Genomic DNA, 12,061 nt, shown 5'->3' on the forward strand with positions numbered 1-12,061 from the left:
CTAGCTAATAATGTATTGGATGATAGTCATGGCTATGTTGTTCATTTCTATATATATGTTCCGTTGTTCTCCGTTGTTATATTACAGAAAAATAAACAGGACTAGTATACAGAAACAGTAATAAATAATCGCTTAAGCTGTTATATAAAAAAGGACAGACCCCCAGTAAGTAAAAAATCTAATTAGATAAGTTGAAAAGGCTATTCGGAAAAGGTTAGAATTGAAGACAGTAAGAAAAGTTAAAAAAGAATATATATTGAAATACTAGGAATGTTGAATGATTGTCATCGTGTGTGCTAAATATTATTAATGTCAGAGATAGATATTTAATTTAAGAATGCAGTCAATTGTTTATTCTTTTAGAAAAAAAAAACTGGATATTAAATATGTCAGTTGAAAGAATGAATAATACAGTTTAGAAATAATGATTAACAAAATAGGTTAAAAACGATATAATTAATTTAAGAATTTCTTTGTAACCAGAAGCATGTGGATGCATGTGAAAAGCGCACGTGTAATTTGAAACGTGAGGGAGTCACATTATTTCACCATCCCTCCGACGTCATCAAGAAAAGGGGAATCCCGATATATTGAGACAGGGTTTTAAGTTACTGTCAGAAATATAGTCAGAGGACATCGAATCTGTCAGACTGGGAGCTGACGACCTCTTGAATTCGAGAGGTGGAAAGAGGAGATCACGTAATCGAAAAGTCTTGAATCCATGACCATTAGCATTACCAGCTGGTATGAATAAAAATTCATCTATATTTGTATATTGTTGGTCTTCGCGTTGTCATTACAACTGAAAGGTAAATGTGTTTTGTCAAAATCTTTTAAATGACGTTTGTATAACTCCCCCAATATATGTCTCCTCCGCCATCATCAATAATGTATCCCGCCTCGGATGAGTTCAACGAACTGTATAAATGTCTCTCCCAGCTCCGTATTAATAATATGAAGTCCCCAAGAATCGTCGCCGTCGTCTTCGTGATGTAAACAGTACTTAAACGTTAGTATCATCTTCTGTATTATGTGTCTCCGAGATTACCCCCCACCCGCTACTCAACAAACCGTACTCTTTCACAAAAAGTATTTACATATATATGCATGTGTCTGTATACGTCTGTGTGCTCCCCCTGAAAATAGGCTAATGTTGTGGATGAAATTATGCTTTCTATTTCGTGTAACCGCGACACTCTTCTCTTGAGTGTTTTAGGATGTTAATATCCTAAATATAATGTAAATAGAAAAGAATAATTTTATTTAAATACGATATAATTTACCCGACCGTCAGTGAATTACTTAAAGTCAAAGGATGAGGTCCTGCTTTTGAATATCGTTACATTTAGCAACACTGACAAATTATAACTGAAAAAGCTTCCGTAAATGCATATAAGAATAATAATATGCTTAATTTTAAAATGTTAGGATTGTATTGGTAAGTAGCAGGACCCGTTAATCGACGTTGCTCGGTGGAATCATGAAGCTCCATGATAAAAAAAAATTAACTACGATTGTTGTTGGTGGCCACTGCTGTCCCTGGAAAATTAGAGACATCGGAAACTGTGTCCGAAATGAAATAATCCGGCTTCTACAGGCGATTAGTGCTGGTTTGGGACGATAACATGCAGGTAGTGTTTGATTAAAAAAAGCAATAAACGGAATGGGTAAATCAGTATGAATTAAGTAAATTACGAAAAATGGTCCATTAGAATAATAAAATAAAAGTAAAATCAAAAGTTTTCGATGTTAAGGATTCTCACTGTAAAATAACTGTTTAGAGTGATTGAAATCAGTGGTAGCGGTCCTAGTTAATTCCGTTTGTTGTTTAAGTCTCCGCTTTTTTTCAAATCTTCCACCAATAATATTAAATTAAATTCCAGTCTTACGTCATCTTTTTTAAAATGATAAACAAAATAATTACGAGATTTTCACTTTCTTGAGTAATGTCATGTTAAGAACGGCTTTTCGGAATAAACGTCCCCAACCTCCCCATGTTAAGAACGGCTTTCGAAATAGACACTCCTTACCTCCAAAGGGTTAATACGACTTGCGAAATAGACACCCCCAAAGCTCCCGATGTTAAGAACGACTTTCGAAGTAGACACTCCATTATGGGGGAGGAGTGAAAAAATATGTGTCCTTAATTTAACCGTGAAATTTATCAGCATGCCTGCCCGAAAATATTACAAAAAAAAGTTGGGGATAGCAGTAATGGTAGAAGAGAATTGTTTACATATATATATATATATATATATATATATATATATATATATATATATATATATATATATATATATGAGGCAAGTTAAAAGTTAGTCGATAATTTGGATAATTTTGACATGTTTACGTATCAGTTATATTAATGCGATGCTTTATTATAACTATAACCCTAACCTGCCCACCTATTTGACTCACACTATATATATATATATATATATATATATATATATATATATATATATATATATACATATATATACATATATATATATATATTCATCAATTTAATTCTTCTTCACATATACATTCACACACACAACGGGTAATTTAGTTATTGTGCGTAAAATGCACGCTTCCTTTCAATGTTTGTACAATGTAATTGCGTTCGATGTTTATCCGACCTCGCCCTGGATAAACCTTAAAAACTCGACCTTCCAATTCTGTGTCAATTAACCCCGTTTTAGACAGCTTACGGGAAATCCACCTATTACTGCAACGGCAACCGTTTATAATGAGTATTTAAAATTTCCGATCAATAATCAGATTTCTTCAAGCAATTCGTCGTAATGAATTTCTTAAAAAGAATACCATCATTGCATGTCCATTTAATGCAATGATAAATTGATCAGAATAAAGTAATTTATAGAACCACGTAGCCAACACTCTTAATCACGCTGTAAATATGTTCGATTAACAATATTTATTTATAAATTTTTTCTAAAGGGAGCCAAAAAATTAGAGCTAATGTAAGTCTAAATTTTAAAATGTTAATATATAAATATATTCTATCTCAATGAGCTGGTTGTCTGGGTGAAATATTCACTGGACTAATTATATCTATTCTCTTGTGTTATTATACGATCTTACAAGACATTTGCGATTATGTTCCTTTACATAATTACAATTTCTTCGGCATTTACTACGTGGTTAATGTTGTTGTGATATATAATAACATTTTCCCGATATCTCATCCTCTTTTTGGTAAAAAAAATGTGTAGTGTAGTCACTGATGTTATAATACCTAATAATCCCTTAGGCATTGATCCAATATTGCATTAAATGGTAACTCAGTGTAGTATCAGTTTTCTGTTATGGTATTGTCCTCCAAGGGAATTACATTGTGATTGTAGTATATAATCAGGTGATAACATACTTCTAGGCGTCATCTCTGACTTTATATATAAATATATAAATATATATAAAATATATAGTATACAGCATAATCAGATTGGAAAATTGATGCTCAGTAGATCACCGAAGTTAAGCAAGGTTAAGTTTCGCTAGTAGCAGATGGGTGGATATTTGGGAATTCTAGGCGGTGTATGTTCTCTTTACTGATCCCGGCATTGTTTCCAGTTGTTCTAAAACTCTACTTTCTACTGCTATAAAACAATGTCGATTTAGAAGAGATTTGGGTGAGATTACGCAACTTTTTCCACACAAATTCCATGTGTAGGTATCAATAGTCTGTGAAAACTGAAGAAAGCTATCATATATAAATATATATCTATGCGTGCATGTATGTGAACATGTTCGCCTATGAATGTTTAATGATTTAAAATTGATAATTAAAATCTCTGTGGTCTTGTAAAATCTTCAATTAAAGAGATAAATACATCTGCTCCCTTGGTTTAATCTGCATATACAAGCTTATCTTTTAGTAGGTTTATAAATATATCACATATTAATTTTTTTTAAGTTTCGATGTGAAGAACAAATATAAACCATATTTTATTTTTTCTCGACGTGTTGATCTAAGGCTGGCAAAAAAAGTTGATAACCCGAAAGAGATATGGTCAGGACAATATATGGAATAGGGCATTATTTTCTCCCCGAATGTTCCTTCGTTGTCTCTAGTCATAAAATCTGTGTAGACTAGCAGAATCATAATAAAACTAATTTGAACTATTCTGACTTGTTTTTGATAAGCTTAGATATGATTATTTAAAAAAAAACACATAAATTATTTGTTAATCTATAAAGACAAAGGTATCAATCAAACTTCTCTTTTTAAATATGTCAATTTTTCAATCTCGCATACCTATATATATATATATATATATATATATATATATATATATATATATAGTTAGCAGAAATGGTAATTAATAAAAACAGTCGTGTAGCCGAAACAAAAATGTAACTTAACAGAAAAATACGGTAATAAAAAATAAAACGTATATATATATATATATATATATATATATATTTATATATATATATATATATATATATATGTTTGTACCCGTTTGTATGCATATTACTCATATTTACTGCCAACTACATAACGTATTTTGAGCGTTTTTGTTATTATCTTAAAATATACTAAATAGGTCATCATTTAAAATTTACATGAATTTATATCTGCACATTTCAATTAACTTTATGATGTTAAAAACTTTCGCCTCAATTTTGCTTTTGTTTTTCTTTTTCTTTTGCTTTTTTTGGAGGGGGTCACCCTGTATATATATATAGATTGATATACATTATTCTTAGTTCTTAGCATGAAGAACTATAGAACTATCCAGCATTAATAAGTGTTTGCATTTTAGTTATTTCGAAAGTTTTTAAATTTAGTATGTTTTTTGGATAATAACTAAAAAGCTCAAAGTACGTTATGTGGTTGGCAATATAAATAATATGCATGCACACAAGTACAAACATATACATATAATATACTAATAGAAATTTTCTATCTGTCAATCCATCTCTCTCCCTATATCTATAATATAAAGTTGAATGTATGTCTGTGTGGGGGGAGTGGCTGGTCGCGAATAGGATCCTATATGGTTGACTATTTAAAAAAAAAACTGATTATATATAATGATAGAGGATGTATCGAGACACAGGAATTCATTAATATTGTGGGGTTTGCGTTCGCGCCTGGTCCACAAAGTATGGAAACAAAAAAATTAAAAATAAAAAAAAATGTTTACAAGTGTTTTTGATATGGATGTGCATAATAATACTTTGATAAGTATCTTTTACTTTAAATAGGGATGGTATAATAAAATTGTGTGGTCTGCGTTCGCGCCTGGACTATATAGATTGGAAATAGGCATACGCTTTAATAAATACGTTTCATATCTATCTGCGTAAGTATACTTTGATAATTATGTTTCAGTTTGAAGAAATATGATATAATAAAATTATGGGGTGTTCGTTCGCACCTGACCTCCATAGAATGGAAATATGTTACAAAGTTTAACAAGGTTTTTTTAATATTAAACCAACAGAATAGTGTGATAAATGTTTCAGTGTGAACAGGTATGGTATTATAAATTATGGGGTTTATCTATTTTATTTTTACTTTCATCATGTTTTGCTCTGGTTTGGATACCCCCAAATTCAACCCAAATTTACACCCTTCCTTGTCATAACCTATCATACTTTCATAAATGAGAGTCCATTTTCTGTAGGCTGGCAGTTTTGCTAGTATATATATATATATATATATATATATATATATATATATATATATATGTTTGTGTGTGTGTGTGTGTGTGTGTGTGTCTGTGTGTGTGTGTGTGTGTGTGTGTAGATGGACATTTTTCATTACAGCATGTAAATTCACAGATTTGACAAGGTATACCAAAATGAAGTGTTTTCTTTAATTAATGATTTTCACTGAATGACATATCGGAGGGGATGTTCTTTGTAAAATAGACGTAGTTACTTATAAATTCTGCTGCTGAGCAACAAAAAATTGATGATTAAATCTAAAATGATTCTATTAAAAGGATATTACATAGTTGCATGAATTAGGATACAAATCAAAAGCAAGGAACACTGGTATATTTTATATTGAATACTGTATTTACTGTATACTGCATGGCGAAAAGTGAAAGGTTAAAGTAATCCATAATGTTTAGTGTGGTAAACTCCTTTGGAAAAGTCCTTGGAATAATTTAACATTTGCACCGGCATAACTCAGGAATGATTTAACTTAAAATATTTTTGCGTACTATTTTCTGAGAAATATTTTCTTTAATAAATTTATATATTAATACAATAGCGCCTGTGTTCTTTTGTGTGTCATGTGATTCGGCAAATTTCATTGGTTGAGATTTAAGGACACACACGCTATCGTGTTATTATATAGATTATACTAAATGTGAGTTAATGGATTTGGTTAGTGTGTAATGAGAACCCAGGCATAATCTCCCCCTTCTTTTCGAGTAGTGGACGATGATAGTCTGACGTGTTTACCTCCGGTGATGACATCATCTTCTGTTAAAAAAGACGCATATGATATATTTATAATGTACTACATTGATATAAGATGTCATATTCCAAAAATCACATAGATGTCAAGCTGATTTAAAAAATCATTGAAATGTTTCATTGCACGCTATGGCTTATTTGAAGATTCGAAAAATCACGTAAATATATCAAGTCATCCTGAGTTTATATTTCTGCCCTTAATGTCCTCATGGCAGTAATTGTAAAAACTCTTCTTAAGGATGAGATATTAATGCCACTGGAATGCCGCGATTGATACTACACTCTGAAATTGAAGTAATGGTTTCCTAATCCTTAACATTGTTAATAGTTTTATTTATTAATTTCGAAATGCTGCTGAAACAGTTTATGATTTAAACATTGCTTTATTTCAAGTATATTTTTGACAGTAAGGTGGGGGATATTAAGTCAGACCCGGAAATTGCTGAAATCGTTTATGATTTAAACATTACTTTATTTAATGTATATTTTTAACAATGTGGTGGAGGATATGAAATCAGCCCCGGAATGGCTGAAACCGTTTACGCATTAAACATTACTTTATTTAATGTATATTTCGAACAGTGGATTGGGGGATATGAAGTCAGTCCAGGAAATGGCTGCAACCATTTACGTTTTTGACATTACACTATTTAATGAATATTTTTAAAAGTTGGGTGGGGGCATATAAAATCGGTTCCGGAAATGGCTGAACCAGTTTACGATTTAGACATTACATTATTTCATGTATATTTTTAAAAGTCGGTTTAGGATACAATGTCAGTCTCGGAAATGGCTATAACAGTTTACGATTTAAACTTTACTTTATTTCACGTATATTGTTAACAATGGGGTGGTGGACATGAAGTCAGTCCCGGGATTGGATAAGTGCAAATCTATATTAGCAGAATACCAAGCGTCGCTTAAGATTAAATGAGATAGGTGGACCACATATAGTGGCAGATTACCCAGCGTAGCCAGGGATCGAATAAGACAGGTAGAAAATATATACTAGCAGAATACGCGGCGTCCCCCGAGATAGGATCAGATAGCGAGAACATATACACTACGAGAATGCACCTAATTGAGTGTAATGAAATAATCATCACAGACAATATATCAAAGTTATTTTTATTGTAAGGAGGTGGGCGATAATGTGGGTTTAAATTATGAAACATAATTTTAGAAATTAATAATTAATCCCAGAATTATAAAAAAAATGATAAAATCCGGGTTAAGTTATTCGTGTGTTTATAATGAAATAGTCAGTGGAAAAAATATATCAAAGTCATTATTTTAGTAAAGGAGGGCGATAATGTTTGTCCAAATTATGAAAAATGATTGCGAAATCAGTAACGTATCCAAGAATTATGAAAAATGGTGAAATGTAAGCAATTGGATTGGTGTGTTTGGAATAAAATAATTAGCCTAGCAAAGATATCAAAGTAATCATTTTAGCAAGGGAGAGCGATAATGTTGGTTAAAATTGTTACAAATTATTTTCGGAATTTGTAACATATCCAAGATTTATGAAAAATGATGAAATGTGAATTAATTTGTTGGTGTCTTTGTAGTGAAATAATCAGTCCGGGAAATATATAAAAATTATTATTTTAGTCGGCGGGGGGTAGTAATGTGTGTTGCGATTATAAAAATTACTTTCGACATTAGAAAGATATCCAAGAATTATGAAAAATTATAAAAGGATAGTTAACTAATTGATATGTTTGTGATGAAATAATCGGCGTAGAAAATATATAAAAACATTGTTTTCGTAAGGGGAGTTGCGATACTGTGGGTTAAAATTTTTTCAAAATGATTGTCGAAATTAGTAACATATCCAAGAATTTAAAAAAATGATAAAATGTGAGTTAATGGATTGGCTTGTTTGTAATGAGATAATTAGCCCAGACAATGTATCAAAGTTATTATTTTAGTAAGGGATGGCAATAACGTAAGTTAAAATTATAATAAATGATTTTCCGAATTAGCAATAATTATGAAATATGATAACATGTGAATTAATTGATTGGTGTGTTTGTAATGAGATTAGCCCAGTGTAAGAGAATTGATCGATAGAGAGAGGGAGGTGTGTACATTATATTAGGACACGTTGAGCGGAAGTCAGGATCAGCTGATCGGATTGCGTGTAAGTCACGTGATCAGTTTAGCTGAATCGTTTAGATTTGGTTTGGGCTTAGAATGCGACGGACGGCTTCACAGATGTCTCCCCCCCTTCACTGGGGGACGCTGACGTGTGTAAAAACGAGATCAAGAGAAACAACGCAGGCACGGGATTCACTTTCAATTCTTCTGCGAGACATCGGGAAAGTGAAATAAACTATAAAACCAATTACTCGTGTTGAAGTAAATGAATCTTCGTCCAAAACAGGTACCGTCTCCCCTCCAAGACATGATATGATTCCAGAGAGATAAACATCCTCGCCGTAGAAGGTATGTTGAAAAATACATGTACCACACACACACACAACGGCATATGAACATATCATTTAATAGATATACAACTAGATGATCACACAGCGTTACATCTGACTAGACGATCAAACGCGATCCACTTTATGATACAAAGTCACAACAAATTAAATTTTGATGAGGTTCATTAACCAGAGCACTCATACAAGAGTGTGAGAAAAATAAATATTGAGCATTAGATATAAAAATAAAAAAAAATATAGAAAAAAAAACAACGTAGGATCCATATAATAAACCACAGTGAAAAAAATGTAGACCCAACGACAAAAAACGAAGAAAAATAGGCACATTAAAATTATGTATAGACAGATTTATACGCTAAATTAAGAAGAAATAAGAGAAAGAACAGATAGCTCGATCGACATATAGATAACGAATTGGTGATTTTGAATATGAAAATTGAAAACACAGAGGAAAGAAAGAAACATATTAATACAGCCAATGCGTAAAATAGAAAGAAAGAAAAAAGAAAGTTATGCGTAGAAAACATAAACAGGAGAAATTGAACAAAAAAACAGATATATCGATCGACATACAGATAATAAATTGTTGATTTTGAATATACAGCCAACGTGTAAAACAGAAAGAATAAAAAAAAGAAATAGAAAACACATATCAACTTTAGTTACATTATATGGGTTAAATGAGCCTGTAACATTACCGGGAAGAACGGCAATCAAAAATATTTGTTACGAGTTAGAAAGTAACACAAATATACACACTAAAAATGTTGCAGTTTTTAGACCGTAAAACTCGGTGTCTTTTCTGAATGTGAATTTTTTTTCTCTAATCGTACGTTTTTTTCTTAGGGATTTTTTCTGGCGTGGAAAGATGTTATTCATTTATGTAAATCGATGTAAACTGTTTATGAAATGTTAAAATGTATGCTTTTTAGATTAAAAAAAAACAAGAGTTGGGTGACGTGGGCAATTTTAGTTTCCATCGATTTCAACTTTTGTTTTGTGAAGGATTGTCTACAAGTTTATAAGTGAGTAGCTTTTTATTTTAGAAACTACTATGTATTTTAATTGTAAATGTATATGTATCTTTTGTAAACGACTGTGATTTTTTTTTTATATTCTGAAGGTGAAAAAGGTGACGCAGCCCACCTAAGAATTTGATGGCGTGGACAAAATTGGGTTTCCACAAAACTGTGTTTTGTTATTTGGCGTTTTATTATTGGTGAGATATGACATTGTGAATGCTTATAAGAATTTTCTTTTCTATTTAATGTTTTCTCGAATCGGTATTGTGCCGGATTTTCTCCTTCTCGACATGCACTTTTTTTCGCAGAATGAAGGAGGAGTGGATATTTGCCTTGTGGGATTTATTGAAATAATGAAAGATATAAATAGTAATACATGTTGTTAATTAAGTAATAATGATAGTAATAATAATGAGCTTTGATATGTCCCGGGAAAGATAAGATAGTTACAAAATGAAAACAAAACCATCATTAATAGGGCAATCGGGCAAAGTGTACGATCAGGGCACTTTTTGGACGAAAGAATTCGTCAATTTCGAAATAGGTACAGTGAGACCTCCAGTTTACGGCATAAGGGTGGCTGGATAAAGCAGCTGACGTGGATCAGGGGAGGAATACCTACACCCAAAAAGTAAATACCAAGAAGATCAGGGAATGTTCTGATCTAATAATAAAAAAATAAAGTAAAATAAATAATAATTGTGAAGTCAGCCGGAAAGGGCTGACTAACGGAGTTTATCTTTAACCTGATCTTTCTTAGCCGTGTTGTTGTGTAGATATAGACAAATGTACTGGAATTTAAAAATGCGTAGATTTTTTGAAAATAAGGATAGAAGGAATGTTAAGGAATGGATCGAGTAAGAGAGGGCGGTGGTTAAATTATATTGAGAAACGTTGAACGGAAGTCCGGTCTAACTGATCGGATTGCGTGTAAGTCACGTGATCAGGTTAGCTGAATCGTTTAGATTTGGCTTGGGCTTTGAACGCGACGGGCGGCTTCAGAGGCGTCTCCTTGCTTTCACTGGAGGGGCGCTGACGTGTGTAAAAACGAGACTAAGAGAAACAACGAAGGCCAAAGATTCACTTTCAATTCTTCTGCGAGACATCTGGAAAGTGAAATAAATTATATAACAAATTCATCGTGTTGGAGTGAATGAATCATCCAAAACAGGTACCGTCTCCCCTTCAAGATACGAAATTATTTCAGATGGACCAACATCCCCGACGCAGAAAGTATGTCGAAAAATGCATGTATCACACACACACACACACACACACACACACACACACACACACACACACAACGGCATCTGAACATATCATTTAATAGAAAGACAATTAGATGATCACACAACGTTAACTCTGACTAGACGACCACACACGATCCGCTTTATAATACCACAACACAACACCAGGAAATATATCAAAGTTATTATTTTCGTAAATAGGTCAATAATGTTGGTTTCGATTTAAAAATATTTGTCGAAATTAGTAACGTATACTAGAATAAAGAAACATTATGAAATGTGAGTTAATTGATTGATGAGTTTGTAATTAAATAATCAGCCCAGGCAATATATTAAAGTTATTATTGTAGTAAGGGTAGAAAACGATAATGTGGGGTTTAATTATGTAAAATGATTGTCGAAATTAGTAACATATCCAATACTTATAAAAAATAATGAAATATGAGTTAATGGATTTGTGTGTTTGTAATGAAATAAACAACCCAGACTATATATCAAAGTTATAATTTCAGAAAGGGGGGAGGGATGTGGGTAAAATTATGAAAAATGATGGTCGAAACTAGTACCACATCTTAGAATTATGCAAAATGATGACATGTGTGTTAATTGATCGGTTGATTTGTTATAAATCATCAGCCTAGACAATATATAAAGATATTATATTACTAAGTGGCAGAAGGCGTTAATGTTCGTTTTAATTATGATAAATGATTTTCGAAATTAGTAACATCACCAACAATTATGAAAAAATGATGAAATATGAGTATATGGATAAGTGCGTTTGTAATGAAATAATCAGCCCAGACAATATATCGAAGCTATTATATGTTGTTTTTATTTATAGAACATGACCGTAGAAAGTAGTAATATATCCAAGCATTAGTAAAAATTA

Source organism: Euprymna scolopes, chromosome 13, assembly GCF_053919585.1.
Source record: "Euprymna scolopes isolate OS-2025 chromosome 13, ASM5391958v1, whole genome shotgun sequence".
NCBI lineage: Eukaryota > Metazoa > Mollusca > Cephalopoda > Sepiida > Sepiolidae > Euprymna > Euprymna scolopes.